Here is a 6,000-nt window from a genome sequence, read left to right on the forward strand (position 1 = left end):
GCTTCAATATTCTTATCTGAAAATGAGAGTAGAGCGCTATAACTCTCAGAAGTGTCATAATCATTGAATTGATATAACGACAGTAGGCTGTCCATTGAATAGATTTTTTTTCATTGATAAGGTTTACTGTTCATAAAGTTTACTGTTCATTGACTGGGAGCCATTTCCAACTGCATTGTCATGACCATTCCAGCACCATGCTACCTGTCATGAAAACAAACAAAGCACACAGTGGAAAAAAAAAACAACCTGAGTCAGGCATTATGTGCTGAATGATGAAGAGTCTAGGAGAACAGGGAAGGCTCATGAGGGGTTTTTTCCTTCCCTTTTAACTTGTCCCAACTTACAACAATGGCTCAGTCTCTCCTCCTAGGCCTTCTGGGACTTCAGGTAGCTACCATCAAACTTTGAAACCCTGTCTGAAGCTCAGAATCTCGTTTCCAGCTATTTGGTCATAGATCTTTTAGAATTTTATCCCCTCCTCTTAAAACTAACACTCTCTAGTTGTTATTACTTCCTGATAACGTCTGGTACAGAAAACAGACAGACACAACACACACACACACACACACACACACGCGCACACACACACACACACACACACACACACACACACACACACAGACACACACACCATCCCTGGGATCCATGGGGAGTTTGATTCCAGGATACCTTGTAGTTTGCAGATATCAAAACCCTTGGGTGTCCAAGCCTTTCATCTGAAATGGCATAGTAGTTACATAGGATGTAACATGTCTTATTCTGAAAACTTTAGATCACCTCTAGATTTCTTACAGTACCAATACGAAGCAAATACCATGTAAATGGATGTTATATGCTACAATGATAAAGGAAAGTCCGTATGTACTCAGCACAAACACAGTGGGGTGGGTATTTTTGATTCGTGGGTGGATGAATTCATGGGTGTGAAACTCTTTGGTAAGAAGGTTGACTGTGTGTAGAGGTCAGGAGTAAGGACCCTGAAGGCAGTGGCTTGAATTCAAAAGTAGCTCAGGCATCTGTTAATGTGCTTTGGTGTCCTCATTATAAAGTGGGCGTGTAAGAGCAATGCGTGTTCAGAGTCACTGCAACTAGGTACACACGAGATAACTACAACAATGACTGGGTCTTCTATGTGTTCAGAATGTCATTTACTACAATAACTATTTTGTTGAGATGCTGGATCAGGGGAAGGGGAAGTCTATAGATGGAGTGGAGAAAGGCAGATGCCACCGGGTGTGATGTCACTGGGTGTGATGTCACTGGGTATGATGTCACCGGGTATGATGTCACAGGGTGTGATGTCGCAGGATGTGATGTCACCAGGCGTGATGTCATCAAGTGTAAACGTGGACTGGACTATCTCAGAAACAGTAGATCATTCACTGGGAAGACTAACTACTTAAGCAGTATCTCATCTCCCTAGTTCACATCACATTGTCTTCTGCCCAAATGCCTGACAGACCTTCCCTCAATTTCGCTCTTGGCTGATGATGTGGCTTCTTTTTTCAGTGAAAACCACAGATGATGAGGGTGGGACTTCAGCACCTTGGCCCATTGTGTTTGCTCTCTGCTGGGGGCTGTCCTTGCTGTTACACAGGGAAGCAGTGCATGTTCTCCCGAGGCCAGCCCTTTCCTTATCCCCAGATCCTCGCCTCTCTTGCTTACTCAAGGACATCACTGGAGCAATTTCCCGTCTCTTCCCTGTATCATCAATTTTCCTCTCTGCTGGAACATTCTCATCAGCACAAAAACATGCTGCTATTTCTTCATTGTGTGGAAAAAACAAAAAAACCAAAAAATAAGTGAAGCTCCTCGTCTCATAATTCTTCTAGCTACTAACTCACTGCTTTGTTTTCCTTTATGGAAAAATCTATTAAAAGTATTTTTGTTTTTCGTGTGTGTGTGTGTGTGTGTGTGTGTGTGTGTGTATGTGTGTGTGTCACATACATATATGCATTTATGTTCAGGTGTACATGGAGATCACCGTCTGATATTGGCTTCCTCCATTGCTTTACCTAGACTTTTGAGACAGGGTCTCTCACTGAACCTAGAGCTTTCTGACTGTCCATAGTGACTAGTCAGCTGCTTAGGGATCAACCTGTTCCTGTCACCTATCCTCAAACTGGATTTATAGGTTTGTGCCATATGTTTGGCTTTAAGTTTGTTTAAAGTTATTTTATTTTATATGTACTTGTGTTTTTGCCTGCATATATATCTGTATATCATAAATGTGTGTGCAGGGCCCACAGAGGCCAAGAGAGGGCATTGGATCCCCTGAGACTAGAGTTAAAGATGGTTGCGAACCAACATGTAGGTGTTGGGAAGTTGAATCTGGGTCCTCTAGAAGATCAGCAAGTAACTGCTGAGACATCTCTCCAGCCCTCACTCCCCAGGTTAGGCTTTCTACATGAGTCCTGGGGATTTGAACCGAGATCCTCCTGCTTACATCTGAAGCACTTTACTTATTGGTCCATTTCCCCAGCTCCCAAACTAGTCTTTGCTTTAAACAGTTGCTGTCTTCAATTCTCTCTTGACCCATTCCAATCAGGATTATACAGTTAACACTGTTGGGGTAGAAATCTTGGCTCGAGTCTGGACAAACCACAACGGGCCAACATGATTCCATGTGGAAAGGTTTAATGAGAGAAAAAGAGTAGAAGAAGAGAGGAGTAAAGGCCGGCCATGAGCACGTGGAGAGGAGGGAGGGGAACGGGGAGAGAAGGGACAAAGGGGAAGAGGGGAAGAGTGAGAGCAAGAGAGCGAGAGCAAGAGCAAGAGAAGAGAATGAGGAGGGGGCAAGCAGACATTTTTATAGTGTCGGGCATGCCTGGCTGTTGCCAGGTAACTGTGGGGCGGAGCATACCTGGCAGATGCCAGGTAACTGTGGGGGTGGGGCTTAGACAGAATGAAAACACCCTATCAAGACTGAACTATCACCATCACCAATTTCCTATATATTTAAACCCAGCAGCCAATGCTTCTCTGTTGGCTAAGCTCTCATATTGTTGGAACAGGCAGTAGAGTGGAACCAGTCCTTTACCACATTTCTACTCCCTCTAGGGCATCAGCCGGAGTGCATTTCCCAGGCTGATTTGTACTTGGCTGTGATGCGATGACTGGATGCCAATTAGGAGGATGCAGGTGGCAGGGCTGTGTGCAACTTGCAAACCAGACTCACAGCATCTTCTTACATTCGCCATCCATCTCCTCGGTCATGAGATGCCAGGCTTTGAGATGGCAGGGCCACCGTCCAGCTGTCTCATGGTTATTGCTGAGTCCAGAGATGTGACTGTGAAGTCAGTCTTCCGAGAAGAAGCCTCTCTCTCATCGGCATCTGCTGTCTCTTTCCGTAGGCACAGATCTATAAACCAGTTTCCAGAGAAACCACCCTCCCATGCAGCGGACACAGGACATTAAGACCTCCTGTAAGAGACACTCATCAGTGGAATGGGCTGGGCGCTATTACCAGCTGTTGGCACCATTTGAAGTCTCCGCAGTGGGAGAACAAACAATTTTGAAGAAAACCGTATGCATGAACCTCGACAGGTGGTCACCGAGTCCCTATTGAACTCATCTCCTCAAGGCAGAGACCAATTCTCTCCCTGGAAGGCCCAAGAATAGGTTCTCCCTAGATACAGGTCCTACCAGACGTAGAATGGATGTTGATAACCTCCGGCAGCTCGCCAGGGAAGCTGGGTCCTATAGAAACAAAAGCAATATTGTGCTGGTTCTTAATGTTAAATGATTTTTAGTTGTTGTGTATGGTGGCTGTGCATGACCCGTATGAGCTGTGGCATACCTGCGGATGCCAGAGGTCAACTTTGTAAAGCCGGTTCACTCTTCTCATAGTTACGTGGGTTACAGAATGAGTCACCAGGCTTGTGTGACAATTGCTTTTACCTGATAAGCCATCTCTCTGGGCCTGCTGGTTCTGCATTGTGTAGCTTTTTAAAAAAATGTATTTACCTCTTTATTTTTTAGCTCAGCGGTAAAGCGATTGTACGGCCCCGGGCGCGCAAGGCTCTGAGTTTGGTCCCCCGGAGGGAGGCGGGGTGGGGGTGGGGCTGCTTTGAAACACAGAATGAAAAGCAAATGAACGCAAGGGCAAGCAGGTTCTCTGCGAGGGAGGGTGAGAATAGATTGAGGAAGGAGAAAAGAACAAAGGAGTAGGATCCGGGAAGCCTTGGCAGCGGTGTGTATGTCAGGCGGGAGGTTGGGGAGATCCACCAGAAAGGTAATTCACGGGACAGAGAGAACAGGTGTGTTCAGGACACGGTACTGCACTGCTTTTCAAATGAAGCAGCTCCCGTGGTAAGGCTCGTGAGCTCGCAGCCTGCTACAGCCCGTGGCTTTCCAGGTAAAGCCACCTCTCCAGGCACACAAACGTCAGCTATCCCACAGTATTTCCAGTAACCCACAAGCACAAGGATGGGGGTGGGGTGAGAGGATGAGGAGAGAGGTGCTGGGGGATGAAGGGGTGGGGAGGTTGGGGTGTGTGATATTCCCAAGTGTTTTCAGGAATTTCCTTTATCCCGTGGCTTCTGCCCCACTACTAAGGTATATCACACACTGTTCAATGATATTCTTGTGGCTAAGTCTAAAATACCGATCTGAATCCTTATTTGATCATAGCTGAACTTAACTTTTGAGTATTTCCTCTTTCTTGAACTGTATAGATGCACATGCTTCCATTTTTATAGCTTGTGCTCAGTTCTGAGGGTTAGTGATAGAGCGTTGCAAATCCAGCGAAGGAAGGATAGAAGTGGAGGATCGGTGCTAGGGGTGTGGCTTAGTCTGGTCCGGTGCTTGCTTTGTATGCATGAAAGCCTGGGTTGATCTCCAGCATTACGTAAGCCCTGGCAGTTGTACACAGGTGATCCCAGCAGTGGGGAGGTGAAGGCAGGAGGGCCAGATGGCCAAGGTCATGCCTAGAGACATAGGGCGTTTGAGTCCAGACTGAGCTACATCAAACTCTATCTCAAAAAAAGAAATAAAGATTAAACCGAGCAAGAATAAGGTAGGAAAAACTATATTCAAAATAATAAAGTTTATTGAAAGACATCAAAGGACCAACAAATAAGAAGTTTACTCTGTTCTTGCATGGGAAGGCTTAATATAAAATATTTAATTTTCTCAAAGTCTACATACCAGTTTGTTTCGATTCAACTTAGAATCCCATTGGATAATGTTTAGATACAGGGATCGTATTGCTTGAAATGCTTGAAAAACCATGAGGAGCTAAGAGTCTTACTAGATACTGATCAATAATAGTCCCTCCTGGAGAAGAAAATGGAAGCAAAAGTCCTTCACATTCTTCAGTCCTCTAGAAAGTAACAACGAGTTACTGCTGGTAGGAATGGGGAGAAACCATTGCCAAATACATGGCTAAAACGTTGCAGGTTTTCTGGAAAGCAATTCAATATATCTACCGAAATTTAAAACATACGTGCATTTCAATCTGCTTCTAGAATTCTACTCTCTTAGAATCAGAATAGCACTATACAAAGAAATTTATTTATTGCTTCTAAAGGAGTGAGGAAAATTGGAAACAAAGCAGGCACCCTCTAAGGGGAGGATGGGGAGGATGGGGAGGATGGGGAGGATGGGGATGATGGATGGGGAGGGTGGGGAGGATGGGGAGGATGGGGATGATGGATGGGGAGGATGGGGAAGATGGGGAGGATGGGGAGGATGGGGAGGGTGGGGAGGGTGGGGAGGGTGGGGAGGATGGGGAGGATGGGGAGGATGGGGAGGGTGGGGAGGGTGGGGAGGATGGGGGAGTACTTACTGGTGCTCTTTGAAGCCTCAAAGAAACATGAATTAGACCTCTACTAAGTGATACTGATGGCTGAGGGAAACAAAGAAAATTTTCTCTCTTCCCTTAAACAATCACACACACACACACACACACACACACACACACAAACGTATACGCATGCACACGCACACAACACACAGAGGCATGCACACACAGGAGAGAGCCCTTCCAAAGATTTC

The 6,000-nt window shown here is 45.8% G+C and overlaps 1 long non-coding RNA gene across 1 annotated transcript in view; it reads left to right on the forward strand.

Annotated features, from left to right (window-relative positions):
- LOC108350515 (uncharacterized) overlaps positions 1-5,507 on the forward strand; it is a 35,667-nt gene extending 30,160 nt beyond the window's left edge. The window contains exon 3 of the long non-coding RNA XR_005502693.2: positions 3,357-5,507. This is a non-coding gene — a long non-coding RNA (uncharacterized LOC108350515). The remainder of the gene's footprint in view (positions 1-3,356) is intronic.
- Positions 5,508-6,000: the final 493 nt, after the last annotated feature.

The sequence above is a fragment of the Rattus norvegicus genome, chromosome 3, assembly GCF_036323735.1.
Source record: "Rattus norvegicus strain BN/NHsdMcwi chromosome 3, GRCr8, whole genome shotgun sequence".
NCBI lineage: Eukaryota > Metazoa > Chordata > Mammalia > Rodentia > Muridae > Rattus > Rattus norvegicus.